This window comes from Peromyscus maniculatus, chromosome 3 (assembly GCF_049852395.1).
Source record: "Peromyscus maniculatus bairdii isolate BWxNUB_F1_BW_parent chromosome 3, HU_Pman_BW_mat_3.1, whole genome shotgun sequence".
Lineage (NCBI taxonomy): Eukaryota > Metazoa > Chordata > Mammalia > Rodentia > Cricetidae > Peromyscus > Peromyscus maniculatus.
Window position 1 is genome coordinate 88,984,846 of NC_134854.1, and position 27,877 is coordinate 89,012,722.

At 39.7% G+C, this 27,877-nt stretch overlaps 1 pseudogene; it reads left to right on the plus strand.

The window, feature by feature from the left end:
• Positions 1-27,815, plus strand: LOC143272220 (serine/threonine-protein phosphatase CPPED1 pseudogene; annotated as a pseudogene).
• Positions 27,816-27,877: the final 62 nt, after the last annotated feature.

A 27,877-nucleotide genomic window follows, 5' to 3' on the forward strand; every position in this document is an offset into this window, starting at 1 on the left:
ATGGCCATGAAGGCTCCTGAACAGATCCTGGCAATTTTGCTACTCTGGCTCTCAGGTAAGTTGCACAGCATAGAAAATTTGTTCAGCCTGGAGTAGCCATCACTTCCCTACTAATCAAGGAATTCCTACTATAACATTGTTAATTATGTTATTTTGTTTGTTTGTTTGTTTTTTTATTGTCAGGTGCCAGATGTGACATTCAAGTAACACAATCTCCATCCTCCCTGTCAGCATCTATTGGAGACAGAGTGACAATCACTTGTCTGGCAAGTCAGGGCATTAGCAATAACCTAAACTGGTACCAGCAGAAATCAGGACAAGCTCCTACACTTTTGATCTATTATGCAACTAGTTTGCAATCTGGTGTCCCATCAAGGTTCAGTGGCCAATACTCTGGGAAAAGCTTTACTTTAACCATCAGCAACCTGGAGCCTGAAGATGTTGCAACCTATTATTGTCTACAGCATTACAATGCTCCTCCCACAGTGATACAAGCCATGACATAAACCATGGGGGGAAGTAGAAGTTGGAGGCTGTGCTACCCCAGCTGCTGCTCCTTGTTTGAGTGCTCAGACTGCTTGCATATCAAGAAATATTTGGCCGAGCGGTGGTAATCCCAGCACTTGGGAGGCAGAGCCAGGCAGATCTCTGTGAGTTCCAGGCCAGCCTGGGCTACCAAGTGAGTTCCAGGAAAAAGGCACAAAGCTACACAGAGAAACCCTGTCTCGAAAAACCAAAAAAAAAAAAAAAAAAGAAAGAAAGAAAGAAAGAAATAGTTTGCTTCAAAGTGCCCAGATATCTGCATAGTAATCCTTCTCTCTGTGGTCCTCTTCCAGCACTCAGTGTGCATCTACCACAACAGGGAATAAACTGCCTAACCATGTGGTCCTTGGATAGGTCTGGGAAGTTCAAGGAGACACTGTTGATGCTTCAATCTGCATGTGACATAACACAGGAGAGGCTCAATCCTTGTCTCATATGATTTATCATAGGTGCCTATGGATGGGAAAATCCTTTCCTTTGACTTTACATTTCAGCAAGGGTCTTTATTGAGCAACTCTACAGGAAACCAGAGGAAGTAAAGACTAACAGACAATACCTCTCCAGAATTATTCTGAGGTCATTTCCAGAGATGAACAGGTCATGAGACATCCATTGTAATTAATGGAGTAATCCCTTAGTTGTTTTATCATATGAAGGCCTTGTGGAGAGCTGGTGAAATGTACAGGACTGGGCTTGGTTGGAACATCATTTCCCTACTTTGGGGTTTTATTCTTGATTGATGTGTGTTGACCTGACTAGGATCAGAGCTCACAGCCTCTTTTGTGTCATGGAGTTTATTGCCTCTACCAGGTGCTTACACAATCACAATATTCTGCCTCAGAATGTGTCCAAATTTACAAATCCATTGTAGGTTGAAAATTTTAAAGTGCTTTTGGTCATGTTTTTGCACATCTGGAGGGTATATTAACATGTAGTCCACTTGTGCTGTCTTCTATCCATTTGCTCAGAGAATGAACCTCAAAAACATGGTTGTTTTTGCTCATCTGCATCATTAAGGATATAATTGTTTGCCAATTTATTCCTTATTTATTATTTGTGTTAGTAATTTATTAAATATTCCTCACAGGAGGCACCAAAATGTGTCTCTTAACAGATCAAAGAAAACTCAGAGGGCAACCAAAATGCATTGTTGACTCATTAAGGAATGAAAGTAGAAACTTCCTTTTTGGTGCAATCACTTATCAGACGTACCAGGGCCAGGGAAAGGTATAATTCTCTCACCTGTATCCCACTAATGAGTGAACGTCTAACACCTTAAAGACAACAGAACCCACCAACCTAGCATCTGAGCATTTTGTTTGTGTGTAAAGGCACTCACCAGCAAGCAAAGAATTTGGCCACATTTCAGAATACAAAATCAATATCCAAAAATATGCAGAGCATTGCTACATGACAGCAATGATGGAATGAAAGAAATAAAAAAACAAATAAACAAACTATAGGATTGAGAAAAAAGGGGCAAGGGGAAGAGTAGAGGGAGGCTTAGAAATATATTTAATCAAAGGAGAAAATGCCTTGTTCCAGCTATATTCTGTTCATGTGATAAAAATACTGACTGACCAAAATCATTTTCGAGAGGAAAGTGTTTATTTGACAAATATATTTAGATGGGCTTATGGCTCATCATTGAGGGAAGTAAGGGAGAAAATCAAGACAGAAACTGAAATAAAACAGGAATTAAAGTTGTGACCAGGGAGGAATGCTGCTCACAGCCGTCCCTCATTGCTTGCTCAGGTTTCTTTCTTGTACATTCCAGGGCCACCTCACCAGAGACAGTACCGCTGCCAGTGAACAGGGCTCTCCCACATCAATTACCAATCAAGAAAATGTTTCATAGACTTGCCCATTGTTGTTTTTCATTAAATCTCAATCGTTTGATTTTATCAATAAAGACTCAGGAGCCAGGTGCCGGGGTGAAAGCCTGATAGCAAACAGGGCAGAGCAAGCACCCAGGTGCTTTCTCCTCTCCTGCCATCACAGAAAAAGCTTTCTCCTATGGCAGTTCAAAAGTCTTCCAACTGACAGGATGTCCCTCCCATCTACTTCCTCTCTCTCCCTCTCTCTCTCTCTCTCTCTCTCTCTCTCTCTCTCTCTCTCTCTCTCTCTCTCTCTCTCTCTGTGTGTGTCTTCCTCTCTCCCTCTCTCTCTCCCTCTCTGTCTTCCTGACTCCCTCTTACATGATATTCAGGCACAACCTGGCAACATATTTACCCACCCCAGCTCTGAGAAGTTGCTGATGGCATGCTGTGGTACGCATTTCCATTTAGACTCCCTCCAGGTAGCATGCCAGCTACTCTATGCTTAGATATATGTACCTGATCTGGGACACCAAATGTTGTTTTTAACTAAGTCATTCTATTTATTAATAAAGACTCAGGAGTCTGATGTTGGGGTAAAAAACCTGCTATATCAGAGAGGCTGAGAGGAAACCAGCTGACCTCCCTGTTTGGCCAGAGTGCCCAGAAGAAAGCATCACTCCAGCCATCCCAAACCAAAAAAGCCTGTGAAACTCTAAGTCCATCTGTAATCCTTCCTGGGCATCTCCCTACCCTGTTTCTGGCTCCTCCATACTCTCTAATGCTAATTCCTGCCAACTAGTTGCTGGCCCCACCCCTGGTCCAAGGTTGATTTTATTAACACAGTCTTGGAGTTTCACAGTGTGATCAAATATCCCACAATAAATGGTACGAGAAAAGGGGGAATTCAGCTTCCAAATTTCCCTTCCTGCACATACCACAGATAAACAAGGGTAAATGAGGCAGAGGGGTGGCAATGTCTAGAATGAACGAGTCAGCTCTGAGTTCCTGGGAAGGGAAGGATGAGGTTGAATCAACTTGTACAGGGAGCACTCAGTAATTCTCCTTACACACTACCTCATCCATAGTGTCTTCAGACCTTCCTCTATTTGCTAAAGTCACATCTTTGCCATTTCATGAGGATCATAAATCTCAGACCATTAATTTGGAGAGGAGTGGGTTTACTCAGCTTACAGTTTATAGTCCACCACTGAATTAAGTCAGGGTAGTAATTCAGTGCAGAAACCTGTAGGCAGGAACTGATGCAGGGACAATGGACTATTACCTAAGACCACCTTTCCAGCAGTGGCACCACCCAGAGTGGGCTGAGCCCTCCCACATCAATCATTAATGAAGAACAAAGTTGCTCATAGGACAATCCAATGGAGGTAATTCTTAACCAAATTTCTCTCTTCTCATATATATCTATGTTTGTGTCAAGATGACAAAATATAACCAGTACACTTAAGCATTTGAGTATGCTTAGGTCTACAAACGGGTGGAAGAAGTAATAATTGCATTTTTCATGATTATACCTGCTTATCCTCTGGCTTCTGGAATCCATTTTATGCATAGTTCTGGGGAATTAGAAAAGGATAAAAGATGTAAGAAGATATATTGTTAGTAGATATAAGAAATATCATGGTAAATGGTTGTGCACACTGGATGAAAATAAAAGGGCTGCTAATTAGCACTAAGGAGACAGATTTCTGTTAAGCTTGCATAAAGGCTCATTCTGTCATCACTTTGACCATGTCTCCAGCAGGGGTCGCCATGAACACACCAGTTAAAGGTTCTCCAGCAGATGTGTCTGTCAGTGAGCACAAAGGAGGACACAGTACACATGGGGAGGGACTGAATCACAGCAATACAAAGAGCAGCTTGCATTTAGCTTTCTTGAAGTCTTTCTCTCTGGAATTATCTTTTATGTCAGTAATCTCTTTAATGCATATACATATAAGTTGAAGATTGTCTGTGTGTCCTTTTGAATACGTATTGATTTAAGTGAGTATATTTTGGTCATGAGATTGGAAACATTTCCATTTCATTTCTCACACTGCAACATAAACAAAAACTTCCAAGGAAAAATCATGATTTAAGATAAATCTATTCATAGTCTAGGGTGTAATAGAAAATGCAGGGGAAATTTTTATATAATCATGTTCCTTTGGTGTGAAAATATTTTTTTTACAATATTCACAGAAATATTTGAGATTTGAAATAATTAAGTCATCTTTCTCTTACCTTTAAGTGCAAATAGTTGTCTCTGCCACAACTCTCACATAAACATGAACTTGATATTCAGTAAGTGCAGAAGAAAATTGATTTTGAACATATATGCAAACATTTTTTAGATAAAAATCAGTTCAAAATTGATGCTAATAATGATCCATTCAGTTGTCATAGCAATATTTTTTTTATATTATGCAAGCACTTCTCAGTGTAGTTTTCTTTGTGAGACATACAATACTTCCTTAAAGGAAAATATGTTGCCTTTTAATGGAGCTATTAGTAATAAATTTAAAATACAGAAGTTAAAAGACAACAAATTAGACTTGCTTACCTAAGAGATAGCACTTGATTTATCACTAACACACAAGGCAGAGTATAAGCCTAGAAGCCCAGCTTTCCTAATCTAGGCTGTGCACACAATACAACAAATGTTTGAGGTCAGCACTTGAGGATTTGGGTACTGGTAACGTTCTATATCCTGATGTCCTGTTACAAATCAAATCAATATCCTGCCATTCAGTAAATGGCTTTGATATTAAATGCCCTTTTAGACAACTAAGTCTCAGGGGAGCATTTCTGAACTGAGATTTCCTGTTAATCACAATCCAGGTTTAGTTTCAAAGCTGCATTTTTAGGTCAGTGGTAAAAAATGATAAATTTTATCTTCTTGGGGATATTAAAATAGAAATTTCTAGCACAGGATTGTTATTACGGAACTCAAACTTTTAAATTTATTTCTAGAGGTTCATCATATATATATATACATACATATATATATATATATATATATATATATATATATATATATATATATATATATACATTTCCATCGAATTGTCCCATGACTAGCCAGGGATAATCATTACTTTATTTTTATGAAGCATAGATAATCAATGAATAACTATTGATGTTTCAGTAGTAGCTTGTATAATATTAATAGAAATGGCAGTTTTGGTACAGGATCTGGCAGGTCCTTAAATCAAGAATTGATTCTCTCCAGTGGCAGTTGTTGTTAATGAGCCCTATGACTTCAGACCCTGGTGTATCTGGATATTACTCACCCACAAGGCAAGGTTTTCCTGTCCACTGACAGTAACTTTCTTGTTCTTATAGGGTAAAGAAGGATACTTAGTGTCATCTGAGAGCCCTGCTCCTCCTTCTTCAAGGTTCAATCCTGTACTTTGAATGGAGAGCACACCCATATGCTCAACTGCCTTGCAAGGACACTCTCCTCAGTCCATTGCTGCTTCACATTCTATGATCTGTTTATCCCTCCACCTCACACAGAGGATGTCTCTTCACACACTGATCAAATACTCTTTCTTGGATTCCCAAAGAGATCTTTTCCAAGCTGTTTGAGCCTGGCTGATGTTAAGAACTGGATTTGCTGTAGTTTTCTGAGACCAAAGCCTTGGAATACTCAATATTGTTGTCATGCCTTGTCAACAATATACAGTCACTCATTACCTTGCTAACTCAGGGTTTCCCCTGCTTTATATATATTTTTACAAAATTCTACTTTGTGAACTGTTGGAGGGTCAGTCACACACCTTAGTCTGGCATTAAAAACTGCTTGTATTATTATAAGGCATGGGCCACAGAGTGATGCACAGCTTTGTTGAACAACATATTTTCTAGCATTGCTGAATCCTTGCCGTGAGTACATCAACTTCTGAGAAGGTATTGTGGTTAGCAGGAAGAATCACGAACAGCCCCATAAGAGCTCATGAGTCATTAAGACAGGACATTCATTGTGGCCACAGAGCTAGAAAGTAGCTTATACATCTTTCAGGCCTAATGGCAGAAAATCCCTGATACTGATTACCTCAGCCAAAAGGAGTGGGAAAGAACATTTAAATAAGAAGGGCAATAACCAGTAGTTATTAGAAAATAATAAGTGGACAATGGTATATGTTCTTATGGCTGGTCCCTACTGGGAATGTATAGTACAGTTCTATATATATTACTTGTTCACATATTTTTATCTATTCAAAATTTAAAAGCATATTTTTATCTTATTAATAACTAAGTTATTCTATTATCTTTATATAGGTTTTTTGACAGGGTTTCTCTGTGTAGCCCTGGCTATCATGGAACTCACTTTGTAGACCAGGCTGGCCCCGAACTCAGCATTCTGCCTCCCTCTGCCTCCCAGTGCTTAAAAATTAAAATTAAATTAAAAGCCTGTGCCACCATCCCTGGCTCCTTTATATATATTACAAGACAAGGTTTCTCTGTGTTGTTTTGGTGCCTATCCTGGATCTTACTCTGTAGACCAGACTGGCCTTGAACTCACAGAGATCTGCCTGGCTTTGCTTCCTGAGTACCGGGATTAAAGGCATGTGCCACCACTGCCCAGCTTATATATTTTTTCTTATTATTATTATTAAGAAATTTTCTATTTACTTTATATACCAACCACAGATTGCCCCCTTCTCTCTTCTCACACCCCAGCCATCCACCCAACACCCTTCATGCCCACATTTCCCAAGTCAAGGTCTCCCATGGTCAGATATTTTTAATGTAATTTTTAAAGTACCCTTTGGAATTTCTTGCATGCTACAATGTATTTTGATTGCATTCACCCCCACTCCTTCTCATATTCTTCACCCTCACTCTCTTCAGACTTTATAAACCCTCCCCCCTTTTATGTAACCCACTGAATCCAGTTTGTACTTCCCTTATTTACATTGGTGTGAGACTAACCTACCAGGGACCAACCCCTAAAGATTCTGATTCTCTCCACTCTAACAAACTTATTGAAATTTTTTTTTTAAAGATACAAAGCAGGTCTCAAAAACATAGGAAAACTAAAGTAACATTACATTCTGTTTCACCTGAGGAGGTATAATAATGACCAGTCTTATAAAGCATGCCAACTTTAACAATAGTGGCGTAAAAAATCATGGAATAACCAAATACTTTCTGATTGGAATTAAGGCCAATTAGGTAAGACAAAACCAATACTTGACACAATCATGGGGCGAGAACCTGTAGCTAGAAAAGTCATAGATCCTATGATAGGAATTGTAAATGAAGACACTTGGGCAAAGTAGTGAACAAAATAGACAACAAACACCACAGTAAAGAAACCTTGTTCCTTAGTTACAGTGCCTTCCCAAGAAAGTATATAAAAGAGTGCAGGTAACTAATGATTGCAATTTTGTAACTTGTTCAAGAGCTGAGAGAATAAATCCAAATATTTATTCATACCTTAATCAATGGAAAACAATTTCTTAGAAAGTAAAAGTTTTCTTTACACTCATGGCCACTCTTTTATGGTTGATGTATGTTTAGTACCAGGAGCAGGAAAACTCATTTCTATTTGCCTATTTTGATACTAGAAGAGCTTCAATTGAAAATCATTAATTTTAGGGCTCAACTTGATAGAAATAAATTGTAAAGTCCTAGTCTTGTGAAAGCTGCTAACATTGAAAACTGTTAGGGAACACAAATTGATAGTCATTCATACCTAATAGAGTCCTCAAATACTCAAGAGATCTGAGAATATGGCATTTAAAATGTTTAATAAAAAAGCTTTTCATGAGACACAGACATGTTGGCTCCTGGTAGCTCCATTATTTCCTCCAAAGAAGATGAGTGGGCACAGAAAAACCTGCACCTGAAACTTGCTCCAGAGTGGCAACACCAGCTACTGAGCAAAAATTGCCTTTCACCTCAACTGCTGCCAGGGCACTCTTTAGACCATGGACAACAGGACTCTGGGGAATCCATTGCCTCACCTTTGCCTAGACAAGGTAGTCTGGTCCTCCCCACAAGTTCCTACCCCACAACTATTGGATCTGCTGAGGCCTGGCAGGCCTAGGACTGGCAGCTGAAGACTGATGTTGTTGCCCTGAGACCTCTGCCTTCAATGATCATGGAATTCCCTGGGATGACTGTCTAGGTAGCCAACAAGTAACTTTCCATCTCTTCCATTGCCAACTCAGTGTAGCTTTAAAATGCTTATTAAATAAGCATTGTTTTTAAATTCTATCTTTTCTATTCCTAGCAAAGATGGCTGCCAGACATGAAACTGACTAAAAATGGTGACAATCCAAAATGGAATCGTGCCATATGTTTCCTTTAATTTAAATCCATGCATAGATTTTTAATTATCAATTATTTGGCTGAGTTAAAGATTTAATAGTCCCTCCTCTGTTGTATATTCATTGTCAGTCAGATATTGGTCTATATTACCATTAATATATATTTGAAATATATGATTCCAAAAAGAGCTTATGTACAATAGAAATTTTCAAAGAAAACTCCAAAATATAATTTTAAAATAAAAACATGAATTCTCCATAGGAATATGTGTGGTCTGACCATGGGCATCTGGAGACACAGAACTTGTGCTCAGTTACTGAGATGAGCAAGCCTTGCAGCTGTGCCCACCCTAACTGGTTCCCAATGATTTGCATGCACTCACTACACAGCCTTGAGGACTTCTTCATATACCAGTCACACCCTGTACAGTTGTCACTGCAGTCAGGACTCAGCATGGACATGAGGGCCCCTGCTCAGCTCCTTGGGCTCCTGCTGCTCTGGTTACCAGGTAAAAAACAAATATAATGAGAATTTTGCTGTAATACTGTAATTGTTGTTGACAGAAATTTGGGTGTAGTCTTTTTTTTTTAATTTCACTTAACTATGTGGATATATATTATGTCTCCATTCCTAGGTGCCAGATGTGACATCCAGATGACCCAGACTCCATCCTCCTTGTCTGCATCTCTGGGAGACAGAGTCACTATCACTTGTCGGGCCAGTCAGAGTATTACCAAATATTTAACCTGGTACCAGCAGAAACCAGGGAAAGCTCCTAAGTGCCTGATCCATTATCCAAATAGCTTGGCAGATGGGGTCCCATCGAGGTTCAGTGGCAGTGGGTCTGGGACAGATTTCTCTCTCACCATCAGCAGCCTGGAGTCTGAAGACATTGCAACTTATTACTGTCTGCAAGTTTCTAATGATCCTTCCACAGTGATACAAGTCATAACATAAACCTCCATGGAAGCAGAAGTGAGAGGCTAGACTGCCTCAACTGCTGGGACCTCATGACTCACTCACTGAATCTGTTTCTCAGATGTCACAGGATTGTTACAAAATCTCACAGAGAGACATTTGTTTTTGTAGAAGAGGCTAAACAGTCCTCTCTGTACCATATCATCTTTCCTTTTTATTTCCAGCACAACAGAATAACAATGCCTTTTCTGCCATACCAGAGGACACAGTCATTCCCTGTGAAGAGTCTGAATTGTGTCTCCAGAACTTGGACAAAAGAGTAGAAGCTTCTGTGGACATTCCAAGCACACATTATTTAAATGCAATGAATTTGCTTCTAAGCATCAATATTTAAATGGCAGGGAAATAGTGAGAGAAGCTGAGAGTAAAAAGAATTCCTGCTTTTCTCAAAAAAGCTAGAGCACCTGTGTCAGAGAAAGGGAAATTGGCTCACCATGATCTTCTGTTGTGCCTTGAAATTGGAGGCATGGGTGCTGATACTCTCAGGTGTCTTCAGCACTTCACCTAGGATTCTTCTGGCTCCAGTGTCCATTATTCTGCTTACAAGTATCAAACAAAATTGAATCACCCTCATATGACTCTCAATCCCACCATGTGAAGTGCAATGTACATTTGTTTATATGAAATTATATAGAGTAAAGGGTTGTGTAGCACAAATATTAAAGAGTCTTATTAATAAAAACAAACCCAGAGCCAGGTATTGGAATGAACGCTGAATGGTCAGAGAAACAGAACAAGCCACAGCTTCCTCACCTCGCCAATTCCTCAGCTGATCCTGTTTCCTCAGACTGGAAGCATTTGAGTCCTCCTCCAAATGGATCTCAGCTGAACTGCTGCTCAAAGCCTAAAAGCTTAACCAGCTCTAGTTCCTGGTTTTCATGCCTTATATACCTTTCTGCTTCCTGCCATCACTTCCTGGGATTAAATGCGTGAGTAACCATGCCTGGCTGTTTCCAGTGTGGCTTTGAACTCACAGAGATCCAGCTGGATCTCTGCCTCCAGAAGGCAAGAATTAAAGGTGTGAGTGCCACCATTTTCTGGCCTCTATGTCTATCTAGTGGCTGTTCTGTTCTCTGACCCCAGATAAGTTTATTAGGGTGCACAATATATTGGGGGAACACAATATCACCACAGGGTTGTTTTTCTTTATTTAAGAAAAAATTTATTCATTTTACATATCATCCACAGTCCCTCCTCCCATCCTTCCTCCTGCTCTACCCCTGCAAACTCCCCGACTCACCCACCATCCTCTTCTCCAAAAGGGTAAGGCCTCCCATGGGGAGACAGCAAAGCCTGGTACATTCAGTTGAGGCAGGTCCAAGCCCCTCCCCCATGCATCAAAGCTGAGAAAGATGTCCCACCATAGATAACTGGCTCTGAAAAGCAAGCTCATACTCCAGGGATAAATCCTGATTCCACTGCCAGGGCAGGGGCCCCTCAAACAGATCAAGCAACACAACTGTCTCCTGCATGCAGAGGGCCTAGTCTGGTCCCATGCAGTCTCCACAGCTGTCAGTCTAAAGTTCATGAGTTTCTTCATGCTTGGTTCAGTTGTCTCTGTAGACCTCTGTGTCATGATCTTGACACCACCACTCCCATATACTCATATAATACCTTTCCCCTCTCTTTGATTGGAGTCCTGGAACTCAGCCTGGTGTTTGGCTTTGAATCTCTGCATCTGCTTCCACCAGTTCATGGGTGAAGGCTCTATGATGGAAGCATATTCATGGGGACTAAATGTTGTCCTAACAATATTCTAACTTCTCCACATCAATGGAGTTCTAATCAGTTGTCTGTATTTGTAGACAAAGCTTCTTTTCAGGACTTTTTTGTCCATACCTTGTCTTTGTTTCAACATCTGGAATGCAGACATGTCAATTTGATGGCATTTTGTTATTACTATTTTTTAATCTTCCATATATATGTGTCTCCAAAGTCAAAATTCCAGAGGCACAATATTCCAGAGGAGTTTCCAGGGATGTAGCTGCTGTGTCTATAACAGACGTAGTTCACATAGTTTACCCCATAGCTTGGTGTAGTGGATGTGAGACAGACTCCAGGCTCACATTTCACACCTTGGTTGGCATAGTGATAAGGCTAATGATCATCATTTTGTCAAACGGTTTAATATGGTAAATGCTAAGAGTATGGTACTAGAAAAATAGAAGATAAAATTAAATATGTAGTTCTTCACTTACACTGGTTATATTTTTAACATCATAGACATATGTGACTAAGACTGAGATATCACATGGAAGAAGTGTAGGCATTTTTAACATTTTAAAAACTGAAGGGAGAGAGAAAAGCTCTCTATCTAGGACCCTGGTTTCACTGTGGAGGGGAAGTGTAGAGTTCTTTTTGCTGACTTTACATCCTTCAGCAGAGAGAAAACTGGCTTGTCCCTCAGCTGTGAAATCTTCCTCCTATTTGAGGATTCTCACAGTTGTCAAAAACATTTCAGGCACTTCTGTTGCCCAGATGGAGACAAACGTTGATCACACTTGTGCTGCTTTGTTAACCCTCAACGTCAATACCCATTTTGCTGTGAACAGATTTTGCTGAGGGTCATTTAGTCACTTAGGTCACCTAGGGGATTATGTTACAGTCAAAGACAGAAATTTTTACTTAGTAAATTATTTCTCATATTTGTGGAAAATAGAAGTCTGATATTGACATCTTTCTGCATGTGACCCAACATCCTTTTACTTATCAGTAACTGTAAGAAGATACTAGAAAACATCAGTCATGGTTATGTAGTGCAGTCACACGTTAAAAACATAGTTCTTGCTGTTGTAATGCACTCCTACCACGTCTACTTTCTCTTAGTGTATGCCTCCCCTTCTGAGTTTAGTTTCCGCTTTTGACAAGAGCTAAAAATTAGAAGAAAATGAAGAGGTAATGAAAGACAAATGCCATAGGAACTGATGTGGAAACTAAGACAGGTAGTCTCCTAGAAGTTAACCTTGTAATGGTTGTCATCAATGCAGGTTCCTGGGTTGGGAAGAATGGTTGAAGATTTATCAATAGCAACTCGATTGCAGTTTAACAGGAAGAAAGGCACTGCATAACTCCTGAACAGTGTGTTAACAACAGTCAGTTATTACATATAAATGATCCTAAAAATATAGAATAGAGAATCTTTGACGTTTTTTATCACTGAGAACTGTGGATAGATGAACAGAAATTATGCCTTACTCATATATTTATTTAATTTTGTGCTCCTATAGAGACAAATTCAATAAACTTCAGGAAACACAGCTCCTAACTTCTACATTTACCATTAGTAAAAAGAGGCATTTCTCTGTAAAACTGATGAAAGAGGAACAAAATCATAAATATTCAGCTCATAGGGAATGATTGTGTACATGTCTTCATTTTCACTTCTTCTAGTGTTTCTGTAATGCAACACATATTGAATGTCTACTGTAGTACAGACTGACATTTTAGCATGTTTTTTTTCCTATCAAGCCCTGCATTTTGTTTTATTATTGTCACCAGGACACAGAAGATATGTTATATGACTTTTGCAATCATGAGAAGCCTCCAGGACTCTTTCCTATATCTATATTGAAACACTAACACAGGACTTTTCATATTGCTCCCTAGGGAGAGACTACCATTGCGAGTCTGAGATAAAAGATCAGTTGGCATCCTGTGACCACTGATCAGTCTCCAAACACTGCCTCCTCAAAATGACAATGTCTTTCAGCTGCTGGTGCTGCTGGTGTTCTGGATTCCTGGTGAGGACAGGGGGAAGTGAGAAGTGAGAAAGGAGAATGCATATGAACGATGAGCTCAGGGAACCACTGCTGATTATATGTATTTTGTCCATTTATAAGAAGAGAGAGGGGTCTTGTCCTCCAGGATGGGGACTGTGAGGTTTACATCTATTAGAGGGAGGTTTCAGATAGAAGAGAACTTGTTTTATAATGAAGATTATGGCACAGAAGTAATGGGATGGTATAATTCTTGCCTTGAATCATCTTAGAGTTTTCAATCCACTTGGTTTGCCAATAAGGAAATTTAATGTATGAAGAATTGTATATAAAAATAAACATCACATTTGAAATAAATATCCGAAAAGAATACTTAAAGATTGTTCATGAAGTGTGTTCTTAACTTTGTACTTCTCTGTCTTTATTTTAGCTTGAAGAAGTGACATTGTGATGACACAAACTCCAACCTTCCTTGCCTGTCAGCCTTGGAGATGAAGATTCCATCTCTTGTAGGTCTAGTCAGAGCCTCCTACTAAGAAGTGGAAACATGTTTTTGGAATGACACCTGCAGAAGACAAGACAGTATCCACAGCTCCTGATATACAAGGTTTCCAAGAGATTTTCTGAGGTCCTGGACAGGTTCACTGGTAGTGGTTCAGGCACAGATTTCACACTCAAAATCAGTGGAGTGGAGCCTGAGGATGTAGGAGTATATTACTGCTTCCACGGTTCACATAATCCTCCCCCAGTCATGCAGACCCTAATAAAAACAGCTGCTAAATATGTTACTTATCTCTGTGAAAGATTACTGCTGAGGAACTCAAGATTATTGCTTGCAGCTGAGGCACTTGGAGCATGAGCACCTGTCTTGGCTCCACCTCAAGGGTCACGAATCTCAGTTGTCTTCAGCTGCAATAACAATGAAATTGCCTCCCAAGAATGGTGAACACATGCATTTTCAGCAATGAGGCACGATGGGGTAAAGCTGTGTGAAAACCCATTCTGATCCAACAGCCCTTGTCTGCCTTCATCATTCAAAATTATCCCATAAAATAGACAAGAAACTAAGGCATTTTTCTTTGTTAAACTGTCTCCTTTACTGTATAATTATTTCATTTGTCACATTTTATTTTATTTTTTTTCTTTTTCTTTTTTTTTAGTAAATTTATTTTACAACATCATTAATATCATTTAGTTCAGCATAATAGCCACAGATTCCCCTGTTCTCCCACTCTCGCCCCCCTCCCCCTCCCCCCACCCCACCCCCCATTCCCACCTCCTCCAGATCAAGGTCTCCCCCGAGGACCGGGATCAACCTGGTAGACTCAGTCCAGCCAGGTCCAGGCCCCCTCTCCCAGACCAAGCCAAGCGTCCCTGCATAGGTCCCAGGATTCAAACAGCCAACTCATGCAACGAGCCCAGGACCCGGCACCAACACACAGCTGCCTCCCAAACATATCAAGCCAAATGACTATCTCACCCGTTCAGGGGGCCTGATACAGTTGGGGGCCCCTCAGCCTTTGGTTCATAGATCCTGTGCTTCCTTTCATAAATTCTGTTTTATTAATACAAATATTATATATTCTACGTTCTTTTTTTTAGTAAAATATGTTCATTGACTCCCTAAGTTCAGGTTATATTATTCATGAAGTCTTTCTTTTCTAATGAGCAAATAGTTGTATTTATCTCCATCCAACTTTTCTTACTATTTTGACTCCATATTTTATTCAAAGTATATACACAGTTAATGATGGGTAGGAACATATCCATTCTAGAATTTTCTGGTTGTTTTTAATATTTTCCTTTCATTGTTCCAAATTGTTTTTTGTTTTGGTGATTTTAGGTATTGATAAAATTTTATATTTTGGACTTCCTGAGACTTAGAGACCGGCCCCCAGCTCCCATCCTGCTCCGGACTTCCCTTCTTGACCAGAGGTGAGTATCCAGGTCCAACCCGGACCCCATCCCTGGGCACCAGCCACTCCAGGAAGACCCACCCAACTCGGCCCCAGGCTCTGGCCACCAGGCAGGTCCCCTTCTAGCCCCATCAGGAGGGATTCCCTTTTCCAAGCCCCCCGGCAGCCCCTGCAATCTCCACGCCTTGCCCCCACGCCCATCTGCCCGAGACCCCAGCCACTTCCTGAGACTTAGAGACCGGCCCCCAGCTCCCATCCTGCCCCCGACTTCCCCTCTGGACCAGAGTTGGACAAGAGAACTCCCTTTTGGACAAGAGATAGAGTCTTCCTGAATTTGTCAGCTCTTTCTGAAACAAGTACACTGATAAGACCAAGAAGGAACCACAAGGAGATGGGCAGACGTCGAGGCAGAAGTACATACAACAAAATGAAGAGCAATACAGCATCACCAGAACCTAGCCCGCCTCCAACATCTAGACCTGAACACCAAAAATTGGAAGAAGCAGAAGAGAGTAGCCTTATGAGTAACTTCATGAAGAAAGTACATGCTTGTGTAGAGGAAAAGACAAGAAAATTGGAAGAACGCTGTAAACAACTAGAGGAAAGGGCAAACAAATTAGAAGAAAACACTAAAGCCCTCCAAGAAAAAAATAAAGTCCTGGAAGAAAACAATAAAGCACTGAAAGAAAATCATGAAAATGCAATGAAACAAACAAAGGAAACAGTCCAAGAACTGAAAAGGGAAATTGAAAAAATAAAGAAGACACAAACAGAGGGAATGCTGGAAATAGAAAACCTGAGTAAAAGATCGGGAACTTCAGATGCAAGTATAACCAACAGAATGCAAGAGATGGAAGAGAGGATTTCTGGCATTGAAGACACAGTAGAAGAAATAGTTTCATCAGTCAGAGGAAACACTAAAGCCACCAAAGTCATGAACCAAAATGTCCAAGAAATCTGGGACACCATGAAAAGACCAAACCTACGAATTATAGGGATAGAAGAAGGTGAAGAATACCAACTCAAAGGCACAGAAAATATATTCAACAAAATTATAGAAGAAAACTTTCCCAACTTAAAGAAGGAAATGCCTATGAAGATATAAGAAGCCTATAGAACACCAAACAGACTAGACCCCCCAAAAAAGTCCCCTCGACACATAATAATTAAACAACTAAATGTACAGAATAAAGAAAGAATATTAAGAGCAGCAAAGGAAAAAGGCCAAGTGACCTATAAAGGTAAACCTATCAGAATAACACCCGATTTCTCAATGGAGACTTTGAAAGCCAGAAGGACCTGGACAGATGTAATGCAGACACTAAGAGACCATGGATGTCAGCCCAGACTAATATACCCAGCAAAACTTTCAATCATCATAGACGGAAGGAACAAGACATTCGAAGACAAAGCCAGATTTAAACAATACCTATCCACAAACCCAGCCCTACAGAAAGCACTAGAAGGAAAATTCCAACTGAAGGAAGTCAGATACACATTCGAAAACACAGGCAATAGATAAAGGCACAACAGTAAACCCCAAAGAAGGGAAGTACACACACACTACCATCAAAAATAACAGGGATGAACAATCACTGGTCATTAATATCCCTTAATATCAATGGACTTAATTCACCTATAAAAAGACATAGACTTACAGAATGGATACGAAAGCAGGACCCATCTTTCTGCTGCATACAAGAAACACATCTCAAATTCAAAGACAGACACTACCTAAGAATAAAAGGCTGGGAAAAGACTTTCCAATCAAATGGTCTTAAGAAACAAGCAGAGGTAGCCTTCCTGATATCCAACAAAATAGACTTCAAACTAAAATCAATCAAAAGAGATCAAGAAGGACATTACATCCTCATCACAGGAAAGATCCACCAAGATGAAGTTTCAATTCTGAACATTTATGCCCCAAAGACATGGGCACCCACATATGTAAAAGAAACATTACTAAAGCTTAAACCACATATAAAACCCCACACACTAATAGTGGGAGATCTCAACACCCCACTTTCACCACTGGACAGATCTCCCAAATCGAAACTTAACAGAGAAATAAAGGACTTAACTGATGTCATGACCCAATTGGACCTAATAGATATCTACAGAACATTCCATCCTAATAAGAAAGAATATACCTTCTTCTCAGCACCCCATGGAACTTTCTTTAAAATTGACCACATACTTGGCCACAAAGCAAATCTCAACAGATACAAAACAATTAGAATAACCTCCTGTGTTCTATCAGACCACCATGGTTTAAAGTTAGATTTCAACAACAACAAAAACTACAGAAAACCTACAATCTTATGGAAACTGAATAATGCTAAACTGAATCAACAATGGGTTAAGGAAGAAATAAAGAAAGAAATTAAAGACTTCCTAGAGATCAATGAAAATGAAGACACCACATACCCAAACTTATGGGACACTATGAAAGCATTGCTAAGAGAGAAATCCATAGCACTAAATGCCCACATAAAGAAGTTGGAGAAATCCCACACTAGTGACTTAACAGCACATCTGAAAGCTCTAGAACAAGAAGAAGCAAAGTCTCCCAGGAAGAATAGATGCCAGGAAATTATCAATGTGAGAGGTGAAATTAATAAATTAGAAACTAAGAGAATAATACAAAAAATTAATGAAACAAAGAGTTTGTTCTTTGAGAAAATCAACAAGATAGACAAGCCCTTATCCAAACTAACCAAAAGACAGAGAGAGAGAATCCAAATCAACAAAATCAGAAATGAAAAGGGGGACATAACAACAGACATTGAGGAAATCCAGAGAATTATCAGGTCATTTTTCAAAAATCTCTACTCCACAAAACTGGAAAACCTAAAAGAAATAGACATTTTTCTGGATAGGTACCACATATCTAAGTTAAATCAAGACCAGATAAACTATTTAAATAGCCCAATAACCCCTAAGGAAATAGAAACAGTCATTAAAAGTCTCCCAACCAAAAAAAAAAACAGCCCAGGACCAGATGGTTTCAGTGCAGAATTCTACCAGATCTTCAAAGAAGAGTTAATACCAATACTCTCTAAATTGTTCCACATAATAGAAACAGATGGAACATTACCAAATTCCTTCTATGAGGCTACAATTACCCTGATTCCTAAACCAAACAAGGATGCTACAAAGAAAGAGAACTACAGACCGATCTCCCTCACGAACATTGATGCAAAAATACTCAATAAAATACTGGCAAACAGACTCCAAGAACACATCAGAACAATTATCCACATGATCAAGTAGGCTTCATCCCAGGGATGCAAGGGTGGTTCAATAGATGAAAGTCCTTCAAAGTAATGCACCATATAAACAAACTCAAAGAAAAAAACAACATGATCATCTCACTATATGCAGAAAAGGCATTTGACAAAATCCAACACCCCTTCATGATAAAAGTCTTGGAGCGATCAGGAATACAGGGAACATACCTAAACATAATAAAGACAAAATATATCAAACCTAAACATAATAAAGGCAATATATTGCAAATCAACAGCCAACATCAAATTAAATGGAGAGAAACTCAAAGCAATTCCACTAAAATCAGGAACGAGGCAAGGCTGTCCACTCTCCCCATACTTATTCAATATAGCACTTGAAGTTCTAGCCAGAGCAATAAGACAACATAAGGAGATTAAGGGGATACAAATTGGAAAAGAAGTCAAGCTTTCCCTATTTGCAGATGACATGATAGTATACTTGACTGACCCCAAAGATTCCACCCAGGAATTGATAAAGCTTATAAACACCCTCAGCAACATTGCAGGATACAAGATCAACTCAAAAAAATCAGTAGCCCTCCTATAAACAATGGTAAAAGAAGCTGAGAAGGCAATTAGAGATACATCACCCTTTACAATAGCCACAAATGACATAAAATACCTTGGGGTAACACTAACCAAGCAAGTGAAGGACCTATATGACAAGAACTTTAAGTCCCTGAAAAAAGAAATTGAAGAAGATGTCAGAAAATGGAAAGATCTCCCATGCTCATGGATAGGCAGGGTTAACATAGTAAAAATGGCAATCTTACCAAAAGCAATTAACAGATTCAATGCAATTGCCATCAGAATACCAACATAATTCTTCACAGACCTGGAAAGAATAATACTCAACTTCATATGGAAAAACAAAAAACCCACGATAGCTAAAAGAAACCTGTACAATAAAACAACTTCTGGAGGCATCACAATCCCTGATTTCAAGCTCTACTATAGAGCTACAGCAATAAAAACAGCTTGGTATTGGCATAAAAACCAACAATTGGACCAATGGAATCTAATTGAAGACCCTGACATTAACCCACACACCTATGAACATATAATTTTTGACAAAGAAGCCAAAAGTGTACAATGGAAAAAGAAAGAATCTTCAACAAATGGTGCTGGCATAACTGGATATCAACGTGTAGAAGGCTGCAAATAGATCCATATCTGTCACCGTGCACAAACCTTAAGTCCAAGTGGATCAAGGACCTCAACATAAATCCAGCTACTCTGAACCTGCTAGAAGAGAAAGTAGGAAGTAGTCTTGAACGCATTGGCATAGGAGATCACTTCCTAAATATAACACCAGTAGCACAGACCCTGAGACAAACAATCAATCAATGGGACCTCTTGAAACTGAGAAGCTTGTGTAGAGCAAAGGATATGGTCAACAAGGCAAAGCGACACCCTACAGAATGGGAAAAGATCTTCACCAACCCCACATGTGACAGAGGACTGATATCCAGAATATATAAGGAACTCAAGAAATTAGACATCAAAACGACCAACAGTCCAATTGAGAAATGGGCTTTAGAATTAAACAGAGAATTCTCAACAGAGGAAACCCAAATAGTTGAAAGACATTTAAGGAATTGCTCAACATCCCTAATCATCAGGGAAATGCAAATCAAAAAAACTCTGAGATACCACCTTAAGCCTGTCAGAGTGGCTAAGATCAAAAACACTGAAGACATTTTATGCTGGAGAGGATGTGGAACTAGGGGAACTCTCCTCCACTGCTGATTTGAATGCAAGCTTGTACAACCACTTTGGAAATCAATATGGTGCTTTCTTAGAAAATTGGGAATCAATCTCCCCCAAAGTCCAGCTATACCACTCCTGGGCATATACCCAAGAAATGCTCAATCATACCACAAGAGTACTTGCTCAGCTATGTTCATATCAGCATTGTTTGTAATAGCCAAAACCTGGAAACAACCTAGATGCCCTTCAACTGAGGAATGGATAAATAAATTGTGGCACATATACACAATGGAATACTACTCAGCAGAGAAAAACAATGACATCATGAGGTTTGCAGGCAAATGAATGGATCTAGAAAAAATCATCCTGAGTGAGGTAACCCAGACTCAGAAAGACAAATATGGTATGTACTCACTCATAGGAAGATGCTAGATGTGGAACAAGGATGACTGGACTGCTACTCACATCACCAGTGAGGCTACCTGGAAAACGTGACCCCAAAAAAGACACGGAGAAATGGATGAGATCTACATGAACAGCCTGGTCATGAGTGGGAACAATGAAGAGCAACTGTCGAGGGAAACAGAGTGGGAGATCCTAGCTGGATCAAGAAAGAGAGGGAGAACAAGGAATAGGAGACCATGGTAAATGAAGACCTCATGAGAAGGGGAGGAAGCAGAGAGCTAGGGAGGCCCACGGAGATCCACAAAGATACCCCTGCAAAAGACTGCTGGCAATGGTCGAGAGATGGCAGGAACTGACCTACTCTGGTGATGGGATGGCCAGACACCCTGTTAGTTGTGCCATAAACCCCATCCAAGGACTGAGGAATCTGGATGCAGACATCCATGGCCGGGCCCCTGGTGGAGCACTGGGAGTCTAATTAGTGAGAAAGAAGAGGGTTTATATGAGCGAGAATTGCTGAAGCCAAGGTTGGATAAAGCACAGGGACAAATAAACAAATGAATGGAAGCACAGGATCTATGAACCAAAGGCTGAGGGGCCCCCAACTGGATCAGGCCCCCGAATGGGTGAGACAGTCTTTTGGCTTGATCTCTTTGGGAGGCAGCTGTGCGTTGCTGCCAGGTCCTGAGCTCGTTGCTTGAGTTGGCCTTTTGAATCCTGGGACTTATGCAGGGACGCTTGGCTGTGTCTGGGAGGGGGGGACTGGACCTGCCTGGATTGAGTCTACCAAATCGACCCCAGTCCTCGGGGGAGACCTTGATCTGGAGGAGGTGGGAATGGGGGGGTGGGCTGGGGAGAGGTGGAGGGGGGCGAGATGCGGAAAACAGGGGAATCTGTGGCTATTATGTTGAACTGCATAGTGTTGTAAAATAAATTTAAAAAAATTTATATTTTGTTCTATAGTTGTGTAAATTTGGTGAATTTAATGCAAACCTATTTTCAGCTTAAATTACCTTTCTTTTGTTCCCAGAGAGTTCTTATTTTTCTTTCATTTGTGAAATTTATTGCTAAATGTATTTGGGTGCGGCAGGAAACAAATTTTGCTATTGTTTCTTGCTAGAACTTTGGCTATGTTACCCAGTTACCTCCTACCGCTTATATTTTTATTAAGAAATTAGTGTCAGTGTAGTAGGATTTCCTTCAATGTAACTTATCTCTTCAATGTAACTTCTCTGTCTCTGTCTCTCTGTTTCTCTTCCTTTTTTCCTGAGAACTGGTTTTTAGACAGGTGTTTTTCATTGAATTTATTTGAGAGTCTTTGATTTCCTGATCTCTCTAAGACCTTTATCATGAAGGAGTGTTGGATTTTGTCAAAGGCTTTTAGCTTGTAGGACCTTTGTGTTCACATAGAACTTTATTAACTATGTTTTCTGTATGTTCACTTTTCTTTCCTCTTTCCATAAGCCCCAAAATGTAAGTTTCTATTTATTCAGTGGTGTCCTATATATATTTTAAATTTTGTTTTATTTTAATTCATTAAATACTTTGGAGATTTTAAAATGATTATTTTATATTTTTATTTTTATTCCCAATTATCTTCTTCCCTCTTACACTGAAACTCTTATTCTCAACAACCTCCTCAAACTGCAATGATTTTTTTGAGTCAGTGAGTTCATTTTCTTTGCTTGCATGAACCTGAGCTGGGTCTTATATACTGGAACAGAGCAGCTTGTTAATGGATAACAGCAATAATGGCTACACACTGAAGAGAAGGGCACAGCCTTTCCCAGAGACATTAACTGTTAACAGTCTGTTAGTGAAGAGTAGGAACTCGTCAGGCTCTCCTCCATTCATGATAAAATGTTGATGGATCCAATCAACATTTGTGCAGGGAACCACAGCAATGAGTTCACAAGTACAATGATCATGCCCAGAACCCTCTGTTTCACAGAGTTCCTTGCAATCCTTTTGTTGTTAAAATGACGGGGTGATATATACATTCGTTGAGGATAATTGTGAACACACCATAGTTATTCTTAGCACTTGCAAAATCTGTGAGCTTCTAGAATAAGTATCACCCACCACATAACAGAGTTTTTCTGATGAAGGTGATAACATCACTAATCTATAGTTATAAACATAATAATTAAGAAGACAATTTGACACAATGTCTATTCAGAAAAAAAAGTTGTGTGTTATCTCATTATTTGTATGCCATTCCTAACCATGGACTCTGGAGTGGATTTGCAATATCAGACACTTGATCTCTGCCAGTGAGTGGGTCACAGATCTAACCAGAAAGTTCTAGATTGGCCTTTGATAAGGATCATTGAGGCAGTTAGCATCCTGCCAAGCAGAAGGCCATCATTCCAGGTTATGAAGTACAAGCTGAGCAATACATTTGATAACTTGTTTCTACATCAGGGCTTTGCCGAGCAATCCAGAACTGAAAAATATAACCTCCCAGGAGGAGCCTTACAGCTGAAGTCCATCACCAGTTCTCTATGTTCTGCACCCAAAATGTATAGTGTCTTTATCAGTAGTATTTGTCATCTAATTTTAGTGGGCAAGAAATAAAAAACTGACAATGGCCTGTATTGTTTTGTGGTCTGGGGCCTCTCTCATGATGAGCATTCTTATACATGGACACTAGGATCTTTGTTTTATAACTTGTGTTTTATAGAGAAGGATTATCTGCCATGCATTGTGCTTCCTTGATCATTGAATTTCCTTTTTAAAATAGAGTAATAACATACGGTCTTTCCATAATTTTTTCTCATATATATATATTCTCTTATTTTTGGTTACTCAAAATCTTCTCGTTTGCCCTAATTCCTGCCTTATTCTTATTTAAACTTTTTGGCTTGTACTATCCTTACTGTCTTCTTTCACACCACACACATTCTACTATTTTCTCCCCTTATGTTCTCTTCTCAATCATTCTCTGATGTGACCTTTCTAATTCCAACCTTACAGTCTCCAGTTTAATCATTCAAATCTGACAGTTCAAAGTTAGAATTCACTTATAAGAATGAGCATGTGGTTTCATAACAACTAGTTGTTCATGGCTGCACATATTTGTTTGTGGGAGTCACTGACTCAGAGTTACTGGGAACTGATTTTCTTTAGGAACTGGAGTCAGCGGCAGATGACTAATGGGTGCCAAGGTGGATGCTGTATTGACTGGTTTTGTGTGTCCACTCAACAAAAGCTAGAGTCATCAGAGAGAAAGGAGCCTTACTTGAGGCAATGCCTCCATGAAATCCAGCTATAAAGCATCTTCCCAGTTATTGATCAATGGGAGAGGGCCTAGCCCATGGTGCCTGGTGCCATCCTTTGGCTGTTGTTGCTGGGTTCTATAAGAAAGCAGGATGAGAAAGCGAGAAAAAGCAAGCCAGTAAGGAGCCTCCCACCATGGTCTCTGCATCAGCTCCTGCTACTAGGATCCTGTAATGTTTGAGTTCCTGTCCTGGCTTCCTTCAGAGATGAACAAAAGTTGAAGTATAAGCCAAGTCAACCTTTACTCCCTAATCTTGCATTTTTATCACTTATTTTTGCCACAATAGAAACCCCAGCTAATACAGTTATCTAGCATAAAATGGGTTTTGAGACTCCACCATTGCTCATCCATGATCTGGGTCATGTGTTGGATGAAGTCTGGATCATTTTTAGATTTTCCTGTTGTAACATTTCCTATGCAGTAGCTCCCTTCTTAGAAGGGTCTAAATGTGGTATTGACACTCCTCATTTCTCTATCATTTAATTTCACCTGGCCCTTCACAATTCATTAGGGATCACACCATTCTGATTATCTGCAGACATTTGTCTTGTTTCAGTCACCACCCCCACAACCCTCTCTTTCTCTCTCTGTATTTCACTGTCTCCTTGAGATGCTATTGTTGGTGGTGTTTACTTAATTCATGTTCAACATCTCATTTCCTTGTTTTGGTAGTGTGAATCCTGTTATTTCTAATGGGTTTCTCATTATCTGCCCTTTTTTCTCTCTACAAGTCTTAATTATGTGAAGCTAGAGTCATGAATACTGAATTGAATTTAAATTAAAGGAAAGTACTTCTATGGAAACTTGAAACCTTATTGTTACTAATTCCAAAAAGTTGTTATTTTCATTTGGATTGATCATCTAGAATGTTATTATGTACAAGGAAACAGGTGTATTAATTTATCTGATAGTATTAATAATTCCTCATTTATTTCCTTGAAGTTGTGGAATTTTGGAACAAACTTGTTGTCATTGGAAGATTATATGCACTGTCACAATTATCTGATTTTTCACTTTTTTTTCCTTTGGAAATGTTGTTTTAAAAAATCAAAATACTCTCAGCTTAAATCTTCTTTGCAACAAGAGAAACCCATTAAACAAAATTTTATGGAATGCATACCTCTCAGCCATTGCCTTTTTCATGGAGCCCATGAAAGTGAAATGTTTGTAATTTAGATGCTACTGATGGAGGAGAAAGGTCTTACATTTGTATTTAGCAATTTGAGCCTTAAGGCAACTCTAATTAAGATTAGACAACCATGGACTTCAAACGTTATTTAAGAAATGCAACTGTGGTCCAAGAGGAGCAGTCTCCATCCCTAGCTGACAGGAAAACTTGACAGCATCATTCATATGACAGTGTGGAAACCAAGAAAATACAGGATTTGGGGGGACATGGATTCTTCTCTGCAGCTTCAGAAAGCTTCAGAAGCCAGATATCCCTATGACAGGGTTAGATTCCCTGTCATGAAGCCCTGAGGGGCCCATCATAAAGATGTAAAAATGAAGCCTGATTTGCAACAGAGACCTCAAGATGTTGGACCTGGACTAACAATACAATGTCTGAAAGGCAGGGCTAGCATACAGGGAACAGAACTAACATTAGTGAGAGGAACTTTAAACACTAACTGCTGCACCCCAGTGGTGAAACCTCTGCATTTTGAAGGCTTTACTCTTCATGACTAGTCCACCCCCTTAGTAAGATTTCTTAATGCTGACTTCATAAAAATGTCCCAAGAAAAAACGCTGCCCACTCTTGTGGCTTAGCTCCAATCAACTCTGTGAAGAAAGACCCTGAAACCTCAAAGCTCAGCCATATTCTCTTTTCTCCTGAGTTCTGTCTGTATTTATCCACACAATTTGTGTAATTACAGTAGGATAAAAATGGCTGTCCATGCTCTTAACTGCTGAGCCATCATTCCAGTCCCTTTTTAATGGTTTCTCTTAAAGTTTTTTAGATTGGTCTTATAGTTGAACTATTTCATTGCTTTTATTTTCTGCAACATGTGTTACAATGCTTTAAATATTATTCTTTTTTTTTGTAGCTGAAATTTTCCTGGTCCTGCCTGGCCCACGGTCAGGACAAATCTCTCCCACTCGAGTCCCCCTAACACACAGAGACTTATATTACTTATAAACTCTATGACTGTGGCAGGCTGCTTGCTATCTGTTCTTATATCTTAAATTAACCCATTTCTATAAATCTATACCTTGACATGTGGCTCATGGCTCACTGGTGCTTTACATCCTGCTTCTCATGGTGGTGGCGGCTGGCAGAGTCTTCCTGACTCAGCCTTCCTGTTGCCAGAATTCTCTTTTCTGTTGTCCTGCCTATACTTCCTACCTGGCTACTGGCCAATCAGCATTTTATTTATCAGTCAATCAGAGTAACACATTCATAGCATGCCCAGCACTTTTTATTGATGTAATTTGTTCTTTGACAATTTTATACATGCATATATTGCATGGTTATTGCTCTCACTCATATCTTGTCTTTTCTCTTCACCCCACAATTCCACTCTCAATATTCATATCTATTGTTTATTTGTTTTATTTTGTGACCACTGAGTTTAATTAGGATGTTTCTTTGATTTTGAGTTTAGTTTGTAATTATCTGTTTGAGTTTAGTGGACTCACTGTTGAATACACAACTAAAGACAAAGACAGTATTTCAGTAGCCAGTAATTCATCCTGAACTCCCATAGTGAAATATTCTCTTCACAGTATTCTACCATACACAGTCTTTTGTCACTTTCTCATGTACCCAACAGTGTGATGTTCTTCCCCATACTCCATTGCTCATGCAGTACCCTGGCTGCTTACCTTCCCAAGTACATAGTTACTTGGAATTGCTTCTGAACTTTCTTGGATGGCATGTTCAATATTCAGCCTTTAAGGACTGCTTTCAGGACCCTAAACTTTTCCAGCTCATGTGCCTCCCTCTCCCAATTTCTCATTCCCATATAAGCCTATTATTTTGGTCATGCTTTCTCTTTTGTCTTCTCCCGTGATCCTTTCTCTTGTCTCTGTCTCTTGGTTTCCTTTGTATATACTCTCTTTGTATTCCTCTCTTGTTACCCCCACCCCATGACCTTGTTTAGTCTGCTGGCTTGTTTAGTCAACTACTTTCTCTCCTTATTCTGGATATTCCAGATGACTCTTGATGTATTTTTCATTAATATACAATAAAAATATTCTCCTCAGTCATTAAAAAACATTGCTTTCATGGACACTGTTCAGGTGGTGTTACAGGGTGCTGTGGAGTAGGTCTGTTCTCCCATACAATGTGCCCAGGCAAGGCTAGAAAGTCGCTAGCCATCACAACTGCTCTATAGAGGTGGGGAATGTTTTTCACAGAGCCTGGGGCAGGACCCTGAATTCATTTTCCTCAGAAAAGGAGGGGAATGGAAAGGCCCATTCTATCTCATCCAAGGTGAGGGTACCCAGTTTGGGTTGATGAAGGCCTGGTCCACTGGGGATTGAGACAATGTCAGTGATGAGTGGGAGCAGGAGATCCATCTCCTGCTTTTAAGGCCACTAGCAAGCTGAACCAAAACCCCAAATTCTTTGTTCTCTGTGGTGACCACCTCCAACCATGCCAAGAACTCGCTGGCAGAAAGTACAGACTAAGGACCTGCAGCAAGTACTAAAGGCTGTTGACCAAGATATTGCATTGGTGCTGGTCAGTCACAACCATGCCTTGGGTAATGTTCCTACTGCTAGACCATGGAGGAGTTCTGCCAGATGTGCAGAGATAACTACTTCAGCTTCTGGTTAGGGGATTCATGCTCCTGGTGCCCAGTTCCTAGTTCTTCTATGATGCCTCTACATGTCCTGCACTGAACTGCATAAACTGGCTGAATGAAAAATGTCCTTGAGAAATAGAGGACAACACTTATGTGAGGGTCACAATTTAGTTATGACACTCAATATCTAGGCC